The sequence below is a fragment of the Panthera tigris genome, chromosome A2 (genome assembly GCF_018350195.1).
Source record: "Panthera tigris isolate Pti1 chromosome A2, P.tigris_Pti1_mat1.1, whole genome shotgun sequence".
NCBI classification, from domain to species: Eukaryota; Metazoa; Chordata; class Mammalia; order Carnivora; family Felidae; genus Panthera; species Panthera tigris.
The window spans coordinates 19,774,504-19,793,899 of record NC_056661.1 but is presented as its reverse complement, the minus strand read 5'-3'; the positions used below and the strand labels follow the sequence as shown (position 1 = coordinate 19,793,899).

The following is a 19,396-nucleotide window of genomic DNA, read 5'->3' as shown; positions in this document are numbered from 1 at the left end:
ATGAGAAAGAATGAAATATGGCCTTTTGTAGCAATGTGGATAGAACTGGAGAGTGTTATGCTAAGTGAAATAAATCATACAGAGAAAGATACCATATGTTTTCACTCTTATGTGAATCCTGAGAAACTTAACAGAAGACCATGGGGGAGGGGAAGGGGGAAAAAAGTTACAGAGAGGGAAGGAGGCAAACCATAAGAGACTCTTAAATACTGAGAACAAACAGGGTTGATGGGGGGTGGGGGAGGGGAAAGTGGGTGATGGGCACTGAAGAGGAGGGCACCTGTTGGGATGAGCACTGGGTGTTGTATGGAAACCAATTTGACAATAAATTATATATTAAAAAATAATAAGAAAGAAAGAAAGAAAGAAAGAAAGAAAGAAAGAAAGAAAGAAAAGAAAAGAAAAGAAAAGAAAGAAAGAAAGAAAGAAAGAAAGAAAGAAAGAAAGAAAGAAAGAAAGAAAATCTGTAGATGGTTTTGGGTGGCACAGACATTTGAACAATATTAAATATCCCAATCCATGAGCATGGAATATCTTTCCATTTGTTTGTGTTGTTTTCAATTCTTTTCATCAGTGTTTTATAGTTTTTAGAGTACCAGTCTTTCATTTCCTTAAGTTAATATCTAGGTATTTTACTCTTTTTAGTGCAACTGTAAATGAAATTGTTTTCTTAATTTTTCTTTCTGCTACTTTGTTATTTGTATATAGAATTGCAACAGATTTCTGTATGTTAATCTTGCATCCTGCAACTTTTCTGAATTCATGTATTACGTCTAATAATAGTTAATAGTATTACTTCTAATAATAGTATTACTTCTAATAATAACTTCTATGGTTAGTATCAGACTACCTACAAATGGTGACAGTTTTACTTCTTCCTTACCAATCTGAATGCCTTACAAAGAACTTTTTCAAATCAATAAGATGGCAAACCCAATAAAAACTGAGGGAGGATGGGGGTGGGGGGAGGGAAAAATGGGTGATGGGCATTGAGGAGGGCACTTGTTGGGATGAATACTGGGTGTTGTATGTAAGCAATGAACCACAGGAATCTACCCCAAAAGCCAAGAGTACACTTTACACACTGTATGTTAGCCAATTTGATGATAAATTATATTTTAAAAAAAATAAACATTAAAAAAAACTAAGCTAAAGATGTGAATGACCATTTTACCAAAGAAGATACATGAATGGATAAGCATATGAAAAGATGTCAAACATCAGCCACTAACGAAATATAAATCAAAACTGTAAGATATGCGACTTGCAAAAACTCAGATGGATCTAGAGGGTATTATGTGAAATTAGAGAAATACAAATACAAAATAATTCCACTTATATGTAGAATCTAAAAAACCAAAATAATAAAGAGCAGAACCAATCTATAAATACAGAGAACAAACTGATGTTGTTAGAGGGGAGGGGCAGTGAGAGGATGGGCAAAATGGGGTAGGGGGAGTAGGAGCTATAGATTTCCACTTATGAAATAAATAACTCACAGAAATAAAAGGTACAGCATAGGGAATATAGTCAATGGTAGTGTAATAGCATTGTATGTTAACAGATGGTAGCTACACTTGTGGTGAGCATAGCATAATATATTGAGAAGCAGAATCACTATGTTGTGCACCTGAAACTAATGTAATATTGTGTCAACTATATTCAAATTTTTAAAACAGTAAAAAATTCCTAAACTAAGATACCATTTCTCACCCACCAAAATAGCTACGATAAAAAAGGCAGATGATAACAAGTGTTGCTAGAAATATAGAGAAAATGAAACCATCACAGACTGCTGGTAATAATGGAAAATGGTACGGATACTGTGGGAAAGTTGGCAGTTTCTTAAAAAGTTAAACATAAATTTACCCTGTGACCCAGAAATTCTACTCTTCTGTATCTACCCCCACCCCAAATGAAAACATGTCCACGTCCACACAAAGATTTGTACACAAATGGTCATAGCAGGATTATTCATAGTAACCAAAAAACACAAACAATCCAAATGTTCACCAACTATGAATAAACAAAATGCATATGCATAGAATGGGATACAATTCAGGATAAAAAGGAATGAACTACTGATGCATGCTACAACATGGATAAATCTCAAAAACATTATACTAAGTAAAAGAAGCCAGATATAAAAAGACCACATATCACGTGATTCCATTTAAATGAAATGCCCAGAAAAGGCAAATCTACAGAGAATGAAGGCAGATAAATGGTCACTTGGGCCTTTGTGGGAGTGTGAATTGATTGCAAATGAACATGAGGGACCGTTTTGGAGTAATGGAAATATTTTAAAGGTGGATGTGGTGATGTTTGCACTACTCTGTAAATTTACTAAAAATCACCTAACTATACACATAAAATGGATGACCTTTAAAATATGTAAATTACAAAAATGTATTTTAAAAGATGCTTCCAAATTTCTGATATAAATCAAAAATATAAAACACCCTGAATCTCAGAATATATTAAATACATTTCTTGTTTGTTCATTATCTGTTTCCCACTCTAGAAAGTGAGTTCTGAAAGGGCAGGGACATTATCTTTTCTATTAACTGCTAAATCCCAGCAGCAAGGTGGGGCACACTGTAATGTATTGAACATTGAACAATACATTGAAAACTATTGAATATTCAATATTTGTTGAATGGACAACTGAATAAATGCATTATTGTTTTCCTCTGATTAAGAATATGTAAAACTTGTGTGATGCTCAGCACTGCCCACCATTAATCACATACCCTTCCACAAGTGTATCCTGAATAATGATTATCCAAAATTTACATTTACATAAGTATTATCATAGCTGATCCTCACAAGAGCCTGAGGACACAAAAAAGATGAGAGAGCAAAGAGCCTAGAATGGACATGCTGGGCTTGAGCCACGTGTAGTACACATCTGGGTAGATATGACTAATAAGCCAATAGGCAGTTGGAAATAAAGAGACGCTGTTTAGTGAAGTGATCTGGCTCATCACACCTTGAGAATCATCATTCTCGTGAAACCACAAGCCTGAGTGAGCAGAGGCAGTGTATATAGGAGAATGAATGTGTTGCTATTCTTCCCACAGAAGACAACCTAAGTCGAGACCTTATAAGCAGAGGAATAACATAAAAGTGATATGAATAGTTTAGAGGAGGAAACAAACTAAATCTTACCAGAGAGGATGAGTTTTCAAATGACAGCAGTGGGACTAGACAGAAAGAGGAGAAGCTGAAAGTTGTATCAAAGGAAGAATTGCTACAGGTGAGAAAATGTGATGCCTGCAAGGTAGGAGAAGCAGAAGAGAAATCTCCAGGAAAAACAAACAAACAAAAACAAAACAAAACAAACAAACAAAAAACCAACCACAACTGAGAGGCCATAAAATAAAAACAAAAACAAAAAAAAATTAAGTTGCAAATAAGCTTTCAAAGAGATAAAAGGAGAATAAAGTGAGGAAATTATGGAGTGAAAATTTTGGCTTTAGGTAATAAGTCATTTAGAAATCCTTTCTTCTAAATTTACCTAGTGAAGTCAAAAAACAAATGAAGAGAACTAGAATTATTCTCACATATTTCTCAGTTGCATGTTTTAATACAAATATTTAAAATTTAATAAAGATACTTAGGGAATAATACAAACAATCTGTCATGTTATCAGAAGGTTTCTGGATGAAAACTTGAAAGTATCCATCTGGTGTAATCTGAAATTCTGTCATGTGTTCAATAATGTAAGCATTCCTTAAAATATTTACCCTGAGTACCACAGATTTAGTAAACAGAAGTGCTATTTGTCTTTAAAAAAAAAAATTCCTCCCTGAAATACACTGTTCTACTTTAACAATGTGTTGCTATGGAAGTTCTCAGAATGAGGAGACCAAAACAAAAACAAAAACAAAAACAAAAACAAAAACAAAAAACAGAAAAAAATTGGTGCTCTATTTTTAGTAACACCGAATGGAAAAGTATTCCAGCATTTGGTTCTGACAGATTAACAGTGTTATTCTCAGAGAAAGGCAGTCCTAAAACCATCCAAGATTTGAAATGCCATCTAGGTAATTTAGATTACAAAGGCTAAAGGAGTAATAAGAAATGAAACCTAATGCTCATTAAATGTCAGTTTTTAAAAGAAAGTTATTTTATATTAAGTTTAAATTTGAAGCCAATTTAATTTCAGTGTCAATACCTAGCTAAAAATACTTTCTTTTCTGTTGGCAGAAAGGTTCTCTTTCCATATTTAAACAATAGCTATTTATTTGCAGTATTATGGATCAAAATTTTCCTAAAATTTTAAACATTTGAAACAAATATACAAATATTAATGAAAAGGCCTAGTACAATATTATAATTTGTCCACTTATTAGCATTACTCAGATATTACAATAAAAATTTGACTAATACAAAATACCAACTTTTTCATTTTAAAATCTTTACAATTCATGGTTAACAAGTACTGTGAATTTATTCAGTTTAACTGAGTCTAAATCTCTTACCATGGAAAACTTGAAGTCAAGGAGACCTAGATTCTAGTTCCATTTTGCCTACTCATCTAGGCAAAATCTATCTCCTTCAGCTTGGTTGTGATGCTCTTAATTCTCTAATTCTCAGTTGCCTTATCTATAAAACAAAAGCAATCTTCCCAGCCTAACTTCTTGAATGTAGTAAAGATAAACTGGAAAAATGGATGCCAAGCACTGAAGCTGCAACATACCAACCAAATATATGCCAGTATAACTCATAACAAAATTCAACCTGTATTTCACAAAATTAATACTAGGCTACTTGTTTTTATTCAATTTCATATCATAAATATAGCCAAAATGAATTAAGCCTAACTCTGTGACTCACAAGGTAAAGATAAAGAATCTAATTATACAAGAGGTTATACTGAAGAATCAGGGAATCTTCCTTTGACAATGTGTGATTCTTAAAATATCTGTACACACCAATACAATCTTCAAAAAGTTAGTGTGCAGGTACTAAAATTTCTTATTTTTAAATTGGAGTTGCTCTCCAATCACGGATTTTTTCCTATTCTCATATATTTACCTAAAACATCTTCCATAAAAGGCAACTTGTTGTTTTTAAATATTAGTGTCTTTGTAACTGGTTTCTAGGAGATTTATGTCTAAGGATGTTAACCATTTGCCATACACTGCAAATGAAATACCCTATTTTCTTACCAACATTTTACGGTGATGTCTTACTTTTTGGTTGTACAGAAGTTGTGTATTGAAATATGATCATGTTCTGCTTTAAAAAAATAAAAAGTTCTGAACAAAATACAACAGTGGCTGATGAACTGATGAGCTTAAAAAAAAGTAGTGCATAGGAAATAAGCAGCTGTCCTTACTAAAAACTCAGAATCACAGTCAAGGCAGGCTCAGCTGTGGGTGAAGTCCCACGAATGAGTAAACACTGATTTGAAATGATAATTTGCAGCACAAGTGTCATCATCCTCAGAGGGCACAGAGAAGCTAATAGCACACATACATCAGACTCATCATTTAGAGCTGGTAGTAAGGATAACAGCATGAAAATATATGCAGCTTCTAAAGCAGGTTTCTAAAAAAAAAAAAAAAAGGGTCCTTCTCTAGGAGAGAATTTTGAGAAAGGCAGACATCTGCTTTCTTGGAAATACTCTTTTCTATGAACAATAATAACAGACTTTCTTAGCCCCCAATTTAGTCTTTTGGGGAAGAAACAAAGATTTATACTCTTTGAGCCAGCTCTAAAAATGCTGTGTTCCTGCATGTTTTTGATCCACAGCTTTAGAACATCTCATACCTGAAATAATCACTTTCAGCTCCTGTTAGATAAAAACAGGAGCTCCCAGGAATTAGGAAAGTGTTATAATATTTTAAGCTCTTTAAATATGCTGCTGTCATAACTCAAATTTACAAAGTAAGCCTCAGAGATGGTTATATCTCATTGAATGTATGTCCTTGGGTATAATTTGCTCACCCAATTGCTCTGCACAGAAGAGGACATGCAACCCCTCTGGGTTGCCTCTGAGAGAACTCAAGCTTCCCAGCCAATCTGTCATTGTTTGCCTGAAACATTAAGTGTATTTCTATTGAAAGTGTGCTTTAAAGAAGCCTCATAACTCAGCCCAAACTACCTTTAAACAGGAGGATGCCCCTTCTCACAGAAACTTCATTTTTACAGAATGTTAGAAATGAACGCTGTAATATAACTGCCACAGTTCATAATGGCATCCTAGAGTAAGCATGATGGAATCAAGTGTTACAGCATCAAAGCAGTAGTGAGATCCTAGGTTTCAGTTTTCAGTCTTATGTTAGAACTGTATAACTCTTCATAGTTTTCATAAACAGTGTTCTTTCTCAAGCTTGTTTTACACATGACAACAGCTTAAAACATTCTTATTAAAATTATGGCTTACTACTATTAGAGAATTATCTGACAATCCAAAACAGCTTTAGTGATACTAATATGAATGAAGGAAAACTCTCACGGCAGATTAAACAAAATAGTACATCTTTAAATAATCTTTTAGGGTCTGCTTGGGTGGCTCTGTTGGTTAAGCATCCAACTCTTGATTTTAGCTGGGGTCATGATCTCACGGTTTGTGAGATTAAGCCCAGGGTCAGGCTCTGTGCTGGCAGCACAGAGCCTGTTCAGGATTCTCTCTCTCTCTCTCTCTCTCTCTCTCTCTCTCTGTCCCTACCCCACTTGCTCTCTCTCTCTCAAAATAAATAAACTTTTAAAAAACGTGGGGGGGGGGGACACCTGAGTAACTCAGTCAATTAAGGGTCCAACTCTTGATCTTGGCCCAGGTCATGATCTCACAGTTGGTGAATTCATGCCCCAAGTTGGGCTCTGAGCTGACAGCGCACAGCCTGCTTAGGATTCTTTCTCTCCCTCTCTCTCTGCCCCTCCCTTGTTTATGGGCACTCTCTCTCTCAAAATAAATAAATATACATTTTTTAAAAATAAGCTTTTTTTACATCCATTGTTCTACCGACATAGATCAGGACCAAATGCTCACCAGTGGATCAATATTTCAGCATTACTTTTACTCTGAATACTGGCCAGAAATGAGTTTAAATAAAAAGCCATTATGCAGTCCATAAAGAATCCATATTGGAAGAAGATACTGGTTTTTTATTTGTGAACTCGCATGAAGTCAAATATGGAGAAGTAATGAGGATTACTTTTACAATGTAAACATTTGGTGAATCTTTCTGGGACTTGGCTAGAGACAAGGTTGAGGCAAAAAGGATAACTCAAATTTGTTTACCCATAAACTCCTGTCCAATAAAATCTGAGGGGAAGAAAGAGGGAGGTAGCGTGTTACCAAGTCACCTTAAGTAACTTCCTATCTGTGCGACTTAACAGAGTAAAAAGTGAGAATGTTAATGCTATCTCACAATGCTGCTATGAGTAGAAAATGGTTATAAATGTATAAACAGTGTTGAGTCCATACAGACCATCAATAAATAATGGTCAGTTTTTAAGAGAAAGGGACTCTTAGAGAAAGCTGTTTTAAAAAAGAAACAGAAGGTTTCAGGAGCATAGAACACTTACTTTAAAATGTAGAACTATCACAAATCAGATAGAGATAACCCCTTCATATAACATAAAATCTGTAAATAATAGATAACAGCAAAATGAAAGCAAAATATCTAATATATGGCTGGGTGCATAAGAAAGTAAAGCCAGAAACTACTATTACATCAAAATAAGGAGAATTTGTCATCACACCTGCACTTACCCTGGGGATACCCACTAATCCATGGGTTTTAGTTAAATATCTTAGGCCAGAGCTAGGCAGGAGGTGGAATCAAATCTCAGAAGGCTAGGATTCTAGAAGGCAGATGCCCTCAGTGAGATGAACTCAGAGGTAATAAATCCCACCTATCACAGAGAGAAACAGGACTACATATCCATCTCAGCCTTGACTGTGGATGGAAATGAGTCACAAAAAGGAACAATAACTGCAAATGAGCACTCCCATGGGTCTGAGGAGAGAATTCATTCTACTGTTGCAGCCTAAGAAACCTCAATCTAAATTTAAGTTTTTGTTTAAATTCCAGTTATTTAATGTACAGTGTAATATTAGATTCTGGTGTACAATATAGTGATTCAACACTTCTATACAACACCTGACGCTCATCACAACAAGTGCACTCTTTAATCCCCATCACCTATTTCACCCATCCTCCTATCCACCAGCCCTCTGGTAACCATCAGTTTGTTCTCTATAGTTAAGAGTCTGTTTCTTGGGGCGCCTGGGTGGCTCAGTCGGTTAAGCGTCTGACTTCGGCTCAGGTCACGATCTCGCGGTCCGCGGGTTCGAGCCCCGCGTCGGGCTCTGGGCTGATGGCTCAGAGCCTGGAGCCTGCTTCCGATTCTGTGTCTCCCTCTCTCTCTGCCCCTCCCCCATTCATGCTGTGTCTCTCTCTGTCTCAAAAATAAATAAAAACGTTAAAAAAAAAAGTCTGTTTCTTGATTTGCCTCTCTCATTTTTCCCCTATGATAATTTGTTTCTTAAATTCCACATGAGTGAAATCATACCATATTTGTTTTTCTCTAACTTATTTTGCTTAGCATTATACTCTCTACTCCATCCGTATCCTTGCAAATGGCAAGATTTCATTCTTTTTGATGGCTGTGTAATTTTCCATTGTATATATACACATCTTCTTTATCCATTCATCAATTAATGGATACTTGGGCTGCTTCCATATCTTGGCTATTGTTGATAAAGATGCTACAAACATCAGGATGCATGTACCCCTCTGAAACTGTATTTTTGTATTCCTTTGGTAAATACTTTGTACTGCTATTGGTGGATCATAGGGTAGTTCTATTTTTAACTTTCTGAGAAACCTCTATACTTTTTTCCAGATTGACTATACCAGTGTGCATTCCCACCAACAGTGCATGAGGGTTCCCCTTTCTCTGCGTCCTCACCAACACCTGTTGTCTCTTATGTTCTTAATATTAGCCATTCTGACTGGTGTGAGGTGATATCTCACTGTAGTTTTGATTTGCATTTCCCTGATGACCAGTGGTACTGAGCATCTTTTCATGTGTCTGTTGACCATCTGTGTGTCTTGACTGGAAAAATGCCTACTCATGTCTGCTGTCCATTTTTTAACTGGATTATTTGTTTTCTGGGTCTTCACTTTTATAAATTCATTATGCATTTTGGATACTAACCCTTCATCAGATATGTCATTTGCAAGTATCTTCTCCCATTCTGTAGGTTGCCTTTTAGTTTTGTTGCATATTTCCCTTGCTATGCAGAAGCTTTTTATTTTGATAAAGTCCCAAGTTTATTTTTGCTTTTGTTCCTATTGCCTCAGGAAACATATCTAGAAAGAAGTTGTTATGGTCAATGTCAAAGAAGTTACTGCCTGTGTTCTCCTCTAGGATTTTGATAGTTTCCCGTCTCACATTTAGTTCTTTCATCCATTTTGAATTTATTTTTGTGTATGGTGTAAGAAAGTGGTCCAGATTAACTCTTTTGCATGTTGCTGTCCAGTTCTCCCAACACCATTTGTTGAAGAGACTTTATTTTACTGTATATTTTTTCCTGCTTTGTCAAAGATTAACTGACTGTATAGTTGTGGGTTCCTTCTAGGTTTTCTACTCTGTTCCACTGATCTATGTATCTGTTTTTGTTCCAGTGTCATACTATCTCGATCACTACAGCAAACCAAAAACCATAAATACCTAGGAATAAACCTAACCAAAGAGGTAAAAGATCTGAACACTGAAAACTATAAAACACTAATGAAAGAAACTGAAAATGACACCAAAAAATGGAAAGCATTCCATGCTCATGTATTAGAAGAAGAAATATTGTTAAAATGTCTATATTACCCAAAGCAATCTACCCATTTAATGCAATTCCTATCAAATACCTCAATATAAACTTCAACATGTTTCTAAGACAGGCAATACCCCAAGAACCTGGCAAAAACAAATGTAAATTTTCTCTGAGAAATGCTTTTACCCTAGCTTTAAAGAATTCCTAGAGTTATAGTTCCAAAGAACATCAGCTGCAAAACAAAAACAAAACCACCAAAAACAGGATTAAAACAAGGAAATATACACAAGAGTCAGCAAACAAAAAGACAACTGAATCAGGGGGGCCTGGGTGGCTCAGTCAGGTAAGTGACCAACTTTGGCTCAAGTCATGGTCTCACTGTTCCTGAGTTCCAGCCCCACATCAGACTCTCTGCTGTCAATGCAGAGCCCACCTCAGATCTTCTGTCTCCCTCTCGCTCTCTGCTCCTGTCCCATTAGTTCGTTCTCTCTCTCAAAAATAAACATTTAAAAATGAAATAAAATAAATTTAATTTAAAAAAGACAACTGAATCAGTACAAAAATTGAACACTGAAATGATCATATACAAAATATTATGGATATCTATGTTTAAAGAAATAAATGAGTACAGTACATAACAGGAAGAAAAGGCTGTAAAAACTAACCAGGCAGACTTAAAAAAAATACCTAAAGAATTCTTTGTCTCTTATTTTTTTCCTTTGCTGGTTTGTTTTTGTTTCTTAAATTCCACATGAGGAAAATCATATTGTATTTGTCTTTCTCTGATTTATTCTGCTTAGCACTATTCTCTTTAGCTCCATCCATGTCATTGCAAACAGCAAGATTTCATTATTTTTATGGCTGAGTAATTCTGTCCTATATCTAACCACATCTTCTTTATCCATTCAATCAGTAGACATTTGGGCTGATTCCATATCTTGGCTACTGTAAATAATGTTGCTATAAACATCGGGGTGCCATGTATCCCTTTTGATTAGTGTTTTTGTATTCTTTGGGTAAATACCCAGTACTGCAATTGCTGGATCATATGTAATTCTATTTTTAACTTTTTGAGGAATGTCCATACTGCTTTCCAGAGTGGCTACACCAGTTTGCATTCTCACCAACAGTGCACAAGTATTCCGTTTTCTCCACGTCATCACCAACACCTGTTGTTCCTGTGTTGCTGATTTTAGCCATCAGACTCTTAATTATAGAGAACTAACTGATGGTTACCAGAGGGGAGGCAGTGAGGGGGATGGGTGAAACAGATGACAGAGATTAAGGAGTGCACTTGTCATGATGTGCGCAGGGTTTTATAGACATGTTGAATTACTATATTATAGTAATTCACCTGAAACTAATATAACACTGTATGCTAACTGGAATTAAAATAAATACTAAAAAAAATAACCAAAGAGTTTCTGGAACAAATGTAATCAATGAACTCATGGCTCGTTACATAGCACACTAGACATACCTAAAGAAAGAATTAAAAACAAATGAGCTGGGGCGCCTGGGTGCCTCAGTTGGTTAAGCATCTGACCCCTGAGTTCAGCTCAGGTCATGATCTCATAATCATGAGACTGAGTCCCATGTCAGGTTTTGCCAAGCGTGGAGCCAGCTTAAGATTCTCTCTTCCTCTGTCCCTCTCCCCCGCTCGTGCTTTCTCTCTTTCTAAAATAAAAAAAAATAAAAATAAAAAAACATATGAGCTAGGTTTCCAACTATATATAAGTTGGAAAAAGAAAAACTGGGTAAGCCCACAAAAAATGTAGAAGGAAATAAAAACAAGAACACAAATTAAATAAATAGAAAATGAGACCATAACTTACGGTTAGCAAAGCCGAAAGATATTACCTGAAAAGGTTACTAAAATAGACAAATCTCTGGCAAGTCAAAGTGAGATGAATAAGGTGGCACAAATAAAGAATATTAGGAGTGAAAACAGGAATTAACTATTGCAGAAGGCAATTTATGTCTTTACCATTAAAAACATGAAATAGAAAAATTCCTAAAACAAAGAAATTCTCAAAATTGACAAGAAAAATCCTGAATGGGGGCACCTGGGTAGCTCAGTCAGTTAAGCATCCGACTTCTGGTTTCTGCTGAGGTCATGATCTCAGGGTTGTGAGATTAAGCCCCATCTGGGGTTCTGCTCTAGGCAAAGAGTCTGCTTGGGATTCTTTTTATGCCTCTGCCCTTCCCCATCCCCTCTCTCTCTTAAAAAAAACAAACAAATCATGAATGATTCCAAAAGCAATAAAGAAATAGAATCCGTAATTTAAAGTATCATTTAATGAAGAAAATACTATCCTAGTTTAAAGGTTAGTTCTATCAGCTATTCAAGGAACAGGTAATCACAGGGGCTCCTGGGTGGCTTAGTCAGTTGAGCGTCCAACTTAGGCCCAGGTTATGTTCTCACAGCCCGTAAGTGTGAGACCCACGTTGGGCTCTGTGCTGACAGCTCAGAGCCTGGAGGCTGCTTCAGTTTCTGTGTCTCCCTCTTTCTCTGCCCCTCCCCCACTTGTGCTCACTCTCTCTCAAAAATAAACATTAAAAAAAATAAAGGAACAGGTAATCACAATCTTATATAAGTTTTTATAGGAAAATTAAAAAAGAGAAAACTCTCCAATTCATTTTATGAGGTTAGTATAACCTTGATACCTAAACCAGACCAAGGACACTGGAGAAAGGAAAATTATAGACCAGTCTCACTCTTGAACATGGGCAAAAAAAAAAAAAAAAAAAAAAGGAATTAACCTTAATGTCAACCAAGAGTGGAATGGATAAATAGGGCATAAGCACATGGAATACTATATAACCATGAAATGAACAACTACTAATACAACATGAATAAATGTGAGAACATACTACTGAGGGATAAAAGGAAGTTGTAGAAAAATATGTACAGAGTAATTCTAACCATATAAACACTGAAACAAATGTATACCATTTAGGATTACATACATATTATACTACACACACACACACACACACACGCATATATATATATTTTAAATAACATATACAGAATCTAAAAAAGTATAAATTACAGAAGCAGAGAACAGAGATGTTGGTCAAAGAGTACAAAGTTCCAATTACAGAGGATGAATAAGCCACAGACCTAATATACAGGCATGAGGGCTATACTCTATAATACTGTATTGATTACTAAAAATATGCTAAGAGAGTACATTTCAAGGGCACTCATCACACACAAGGAATGGTAACTATGTGAGGAAAAGGTGACATGCTTATTAGGTTGCCTCTAGCACTCATTTCACCAATTACATATATATTGAATCATCATGTTGTACACCTTAAATTATATACAATCTTTATTTAAAATATATAAGTGAAAAAGTTAATTGACCATATTTGTGTGGTCAATTATTATCTCTATCTATTCCATCGATGTATATGCCTATCCTTTTGTCAATACCTTTTGTCTTGATTACTGTACTTCATAGTAAGTCTTGAAATCACATACACAAAAAAAAATCACATGCTCCAACTTAGTTCTTCCTCAAGTTTGCTTTGGACATCCCAGGTATTTATATTTCCTTATATATTGCAGAATCAACGTAATCAATTTCTATACAAAAGTGCCCACTGAAATTTTGTTTGTTACTGTGTTGATGCAAAAATTCATTTTGAAATTAATGGATATCTTAACAAAATTTAGTTTTCCACCCCACAAGCATGACTTCTTGCTCCATTTATTTAGGTCTTCTTTAATTTCTTTCAGTAATGTTTTATATAGTTTTTAGTAGACAAGTGTTGCACATACTTTATTAAACTGATCTAATGCTAACCAAACATGCTTCAGTTTCTTAGCATATCTTGTATTTGGGTGGTAGTGGGGGTAGATCTGGGCCTTGAATAGGATGCTCTTGCCTTACTGCACTGGTTAAATCTTCTAGTCTTCTAGTACTATGTGGAATAAAACTGTTAAAAGCAGACTTCCTCACCTTGTTCCCAAAAGCAGACTTTCACAATTAAGTATGATATTTGCTGTAGGTTTTTATGAATGCCCTTTCTCAGGGTGAAAAAGTTCCCTTTATTCAGAGTTTGCTGAGCATTTTTATCATAAGAGTGTTGGATTTCCTCAAATGCTTTTTCTGAATCATTTTGCTGTCTTTTCTTCTTTAGACTGTTGGTAGAATTCACCAGTGGAACTATCTGTGCCTAGACATTTCTTTTTGGGAAGGATTTTCATAAATTCAATTACTTTAATACCTGTAGCATAATCAGATTACCTATTTTACCTTGGGTGAATTTTGGCAACTTGTGATTTTCAAGGATTTGTTTGATTCATCTAGATTCTCACTTACATGTTATGAAGTTGTTTATAACATTTTCTTATTGTCAATTTAATGTCTATGGAATCTACAGTGATATCTCTTTCTTTAGTCCAAATATATTGGTAATTATTATTTCAGTTGTTTTCTTTGTAAGTCTTGGTAGATGTCTATTAATTTTATTGATATTTTAAAAACTGGCTTTTGGTTTGATTGATTTTTCTCTTGTTTTTCTATTTTTAATTTCATTGATCCCTGCTCTTTATTTTTTCTTTCATTCTGCTTGCTTGGGTTTATCTTCTTTTATTAGATTCTTGAAGTAGTTATTGATTTGATACCATGTTTTTTTTAATTATATGCACTTAATGCTATAAATGTCCCTCTCAGCACTGCTTCAACTGCATTCCACACATTTTAATACATTATATTTTTTATGAATATAATTTATTGTCAAATTGGTTTACATACAATACCTAGTGCTCATCCCAAGTGCCCTCCTCAATGCCCATCACCCATTTTCCCTCTCCTCCACCCCTCATCCACCCTCAGTTTGTTCTCTGTATTTAAGACTTTCTTGTGGTTCGCCTCCCTCCCTCTCTGTTTGTATCTATTTTTTTCCCCTTACCTTCCCCCATGGTCTTCTGTTAAGTTTCTCAAGATCCACATATGAGTGAAAACATATGGTATCTGTCCTTCTCTGACTGACTTATTTCACTCAGCATAATACCTTCCAGTTCCATCCACGTTGCTGCAAATGGTAGGAGTTCATTCTTTCTCATTGCCAAGTAGTATTCCATTGTATATATACACCACATCTTCTTTATCCATTCATCAGTTGGTGGACATTTAGGCTCTTTCCATTATTTGGCTATTGTTGAAAGCGCTGCTATAAACACTGGGGTAACGTGACCCTATGCATCAGCACTCCTGTATCTCTTGGGTAAACTCCTATTAGTGCTATTGCTGGGTCATAGGGTAGTTCTATTTCTAATTTTTTGAGGAACCTCCACACTGTTTTCCAGATAATACATTATATTTTCATTTATATTCATTTAAACATATTTTTTATTTCTTGAGACTTCCTCTTTGATCCATGGATTATTTAACAGTGTGTTAATTTCTAAGTGCTTCAATATTTTCCTGTTGTCTGGTCCTGATTTCTATTTTGCTTCCATTAATGTCAGATTATCCTTTGTATGACATGAATTACTGAACATTTGTTGAGTTGTTCTATGACCCAAGATATTGTCAATCTTGGTGAATGTTCCACATATGCTTGAAAACAATCTGTATTCCAATTTTATCGGATGGAACAGTCTAAAACTTTCAATTAGGTCCCAATGGTTGATGGCATTGTTCAGTTCTTCACTATCCTTCGGGACTTTTGTCAAGCGGTTATATCGATTACTAGGGGAAAGGGTCATAAATCTCCAAATATAATAAATGATTTCTCCATTTTCTCTATTCAGTCCTTTCAGGTTTTATTTCATTTATTTTGCAGCTGTTTTTTGGTGCATGCATATTTAAGATTGTTACATCTTCTTGGTAAATTGATCTTTTTACCACTCTGTAATATCCCTTTTCTTTATTCTGATATCAACTTTAATTAATAGTAATATAATTCATTTTATTTATTTTTATTTATATTTAAGGAAGAAATAATTCATAATTAATATAATACTTTCTTACTATAGCCATTCAAGCTTTTTTTTATTAATGTTTGAATGGTATGTATTTTTCTAACTTTTCACCTCCTATGTCATTATATATGGAGTTTCTTACAGCACACAGTCAAGTCTTTTTTATCAACTCTGCCAATGTTCATCTTTTTATTATTCATATATTAGGATTTAAATCCACCATTTTAGTATTTATTTTTTTGTTCCCTCTGTTTCACCTTCCTCTGTTTTCCCTTTCTTAATTTCTTATAGGTTATTTGAACATTTTAGTATTCCATTTTGGTTTATTGATAGCATTTTTATTATATTGCTTTGTGTAACAGTTTTAATGATTCCTCTAGAGATTATAACATATATGCATAATGTATTATAATCTACCAGTATCAACATCTTACTACTTGAAATAGAATGCAGATACCACAGTTTATGTCCCTTTCCATCACCATTTTAGATACAACTTTCTTAAATATAAACCTCTACATACACTGAAATCCATATCAGTGTTATAATTTCTGCTTCGTCTCCTCAAAGACTACTTTAAAAACCTAACAGAATTTACCCCTTCTATTGATTTCTTCATTCCTACATTCCAAGTGTCCTTACATTATCTCTTACTTTGTATCTGATAAACATCCATTATAGCTACTATTTTAGAACCAACCCAACGGCAACAAATTTTCTTAGGGTTCCTTCATCTAAAAATGTGTTTATTTCTCCTTTATTCCTGAAATATATTTTTCCTGGATACACAAATCTGGGGTAACATCAGGTTTTTTTTCTTTCAGCACTTGAAAAATGTTGGGCCACTCCCTTGTGTCTTCCATAGTTTCTGATGACAAATTTGCTGTCATTCAAATTGTCATTTCCCTAATGGTAATGTGTTGTTTTCCTTTTAAAACTTTTTCTTTGGCGGGTGGGGGGATGGGTCAAATAGGTGAAGGGGAGGGATTAAGAGTACACTTATCATGATGAGTACTGAGTAATGTACAGAATTGTTGAATTACAAAATTGCACACCTGAAACTAATCTAACACTGTATATTAATTATATTGGAATTTTAAAATACATAAAAAATTTTTTAAAATATACATATACATATATACAAAGATTTGCTTCTTCTGCCTTAATTTTCAGAAATTCAACTACAATGTGATTGTGCATGGATTTCTTTAGGTTTATCCTGTTTAGAGTTTACTTGGCTTCTTGGCTTACATCTTTTGCCAAATTTGGGAAGACTTAAGCCATTATTTCTTCAATTTTTTTTTAACTCCACATTCTGTCCTTTCTGTCTAGTCCTCTGATGACTTAAATGTTATATCTTTTGTTATTGTCCCACAGGTCTCTGAAGCTAAGTTTACTTTTCCATTTAGTTTCTCTCCATTATTCAGATTGGATAATTTCTTTTGATCCATCATTAAGCTCACTAATTCCTTCCTCTGTTCTTTCCATTCTGCTATTGAATTTACCTAGTAATTTTTAAATTTTTATTAGTCTATTTTTTAGTTCTAAAATTTTCATTTGATTCTTTAAGTTTTCTATTTCCTTGCTGCAGTTTCAAGAGTGTTTTCATTTGTTTCAAGAGTGTCTCTTCATCCCAATGGCTAACAGACACATGAAAAGATGCTCAACATCGCTCATCATCAGGGAAATACAAATCAAAACTACATTGAGATACCACCTCACACCAGTCAGAGTGGCTAAAATTAGCAACTCAGGAAATAACAGGTGTTGGCGAGGGTGTGGAAAAAGGGGAACCCCTTTGCACTGCTGGTGGGAATGCAAACTGGTGCAGCAACTCGAAAACAGTGTGGAGGTTCCTCAAAAAATTAAAGATACAATTACCCTACGACCCAGCAATAGCACTATTAGGAATTTATCCAAAGGATACAGGAGTGATGATTCATAGGGGTACATGTACCCTAATGTTAATAGCAGCATTATCAACAATAGCCAAATTATGGAAAGAGCCCAAATGCCCACTGCCCATCAAATGATGAATGGATAAAGAAGAAGTGGTGTAAAAAAAAAAAAAAAAAAAAAAAAAGATGTGTGTGTGTGTGTGTGTGTGTGTGTAGTGTGTATATACAGTATGTGTATATATATAGTGTGTCTATATATACTGTGTGTGCATATACATGTGTGCATGTGTGTGTGTATATATATATATATATATATATATATATATATATAGTGTATACAGTATATGTGTATACACACACACACACACACACACACACACACACACACACAATGGAATACTATTCGGCAATGAAAAAGAATGAAATCTTGCCATTTGCAACAACGTGGACAGAACTGGAGGGTATTATGCTAAGTGAAATAAGTCAGTCAGAGAAAGATATCATGTTTTCACTCATATGTGGAATTTGAGAAATTTAATAGAAGACCATGGGGTAAGGGAAAGAAAAAAAAAAGTTACAAACAGAGAGGGAGGCAAACTATAAGAGACCTTTATTTTTATTTTTTAAAATTTTCGTGTATGTTTTTATTTATGAGAGAGGGAGAGAAACAAAGCATGAGCAGGGGAGGGGCAGAGAGAGAGAAAGACACAGAATCTGAAGCAGGCTCCAGGCTCTGAGCTGTCAGCACAGAGCCCAAATGGGGCTCAAATTCATGTACCACAAGATCATGACCTGAGCCGAAGTCAGACACTTAACCAACTGGGCCACCCAGACTTTTAAATACAGAGAACAAACTGAGGGTGGAAGGGGGTGGGAAGGCGGGTAAAACAGGTGATGGGCATTGAGGAGGGCACTTGCTGGGATGAGCACTGGATGTTGTATGTAAGTGGTGAATCATGGGAATCTACTCCCAAAGCCATGAGCACATTGTATACACTGTATGTTAGCTAACTTGACAATAAATTATATAATAAATAAAATAATGTAAGTAAATAAAGATGCAAATTAAAAAAAAAAAAAAACAAGAGTGTCTCTAATTGCTTGCTGGAGCAATTTTACAAAAGCAGTTTTAAAACCCTTGTTGATGATTCCAATGTCTTTGTAATTTCAAAGTTGGCATCTGTTATCTTTTCTTCTTAAAGTTTTCCTGATATTTTACATGACAAATAAATTTAGTCTGTACACTGGACATTTTAAGTATTGTACTATGACATTCAGATTCCTGTTTAAAACTTCTATTTTAGTAGGTGGTCAATCTGCTTAGATTCAGAATGCAATTCTAGGCTCACTTTTGTGGTCTGTGATTCATATGTCAATTTCGCACATGAAGTCTTTCCAGTGCTCTTCTGGTTTTCCCCATTTGTGTGTTACCTAGATAGCAGAACTCTACTTCACTTACACTCTGCATGGATTTGGGTGGTGAGAAGCACTGCCTCATTTCAGCAGGACAAGGATGAAAAATAGAGGACTGTTTACACAGTGTACTAGAGTGCGGCACTATCTCATAATGGGGAGGTTAAAGTCAGTCTTGCCTATAGGCTCAGCTGGGAAGGGACCCACTTATTCTTATAAGGGAAATGGAAATCAAGAGTTCCAACCACAGGCTCCTCTGTGGATGGAGGCTGCTTCCTTACTTTAGAGCATAGAAGGAAGTCATAGTTTTGCCCACAGAACTCTGCAAAATAAGGGCATCACTATGTT

The 19,396-nt window shown here is 35.0% G+C and overlaps 1 protein-coding gene and 1 non-coding gene across 5 annotated transcripts in view; one reads left to right on the top strand and one right to left on the bottom strand.

The window, feature by feature from the left end:
- The window catches only part of DOCK3 (dedicator of cytokinesis 3), a 579,897-nt gene that overhangs the window by 344,660 nt on the left and 215,841 nt on the right, over positions 1-19,396 (bottom strand). The gene's annotated exons all lie outside the window — the stretch shown is intronic.
- Positions 8,245-8,329, top strand: TRNAR-UCG. Its single transcript has one exon. It is a non-coding gene; the product is annotated as a tRNA-Arg (tRNA).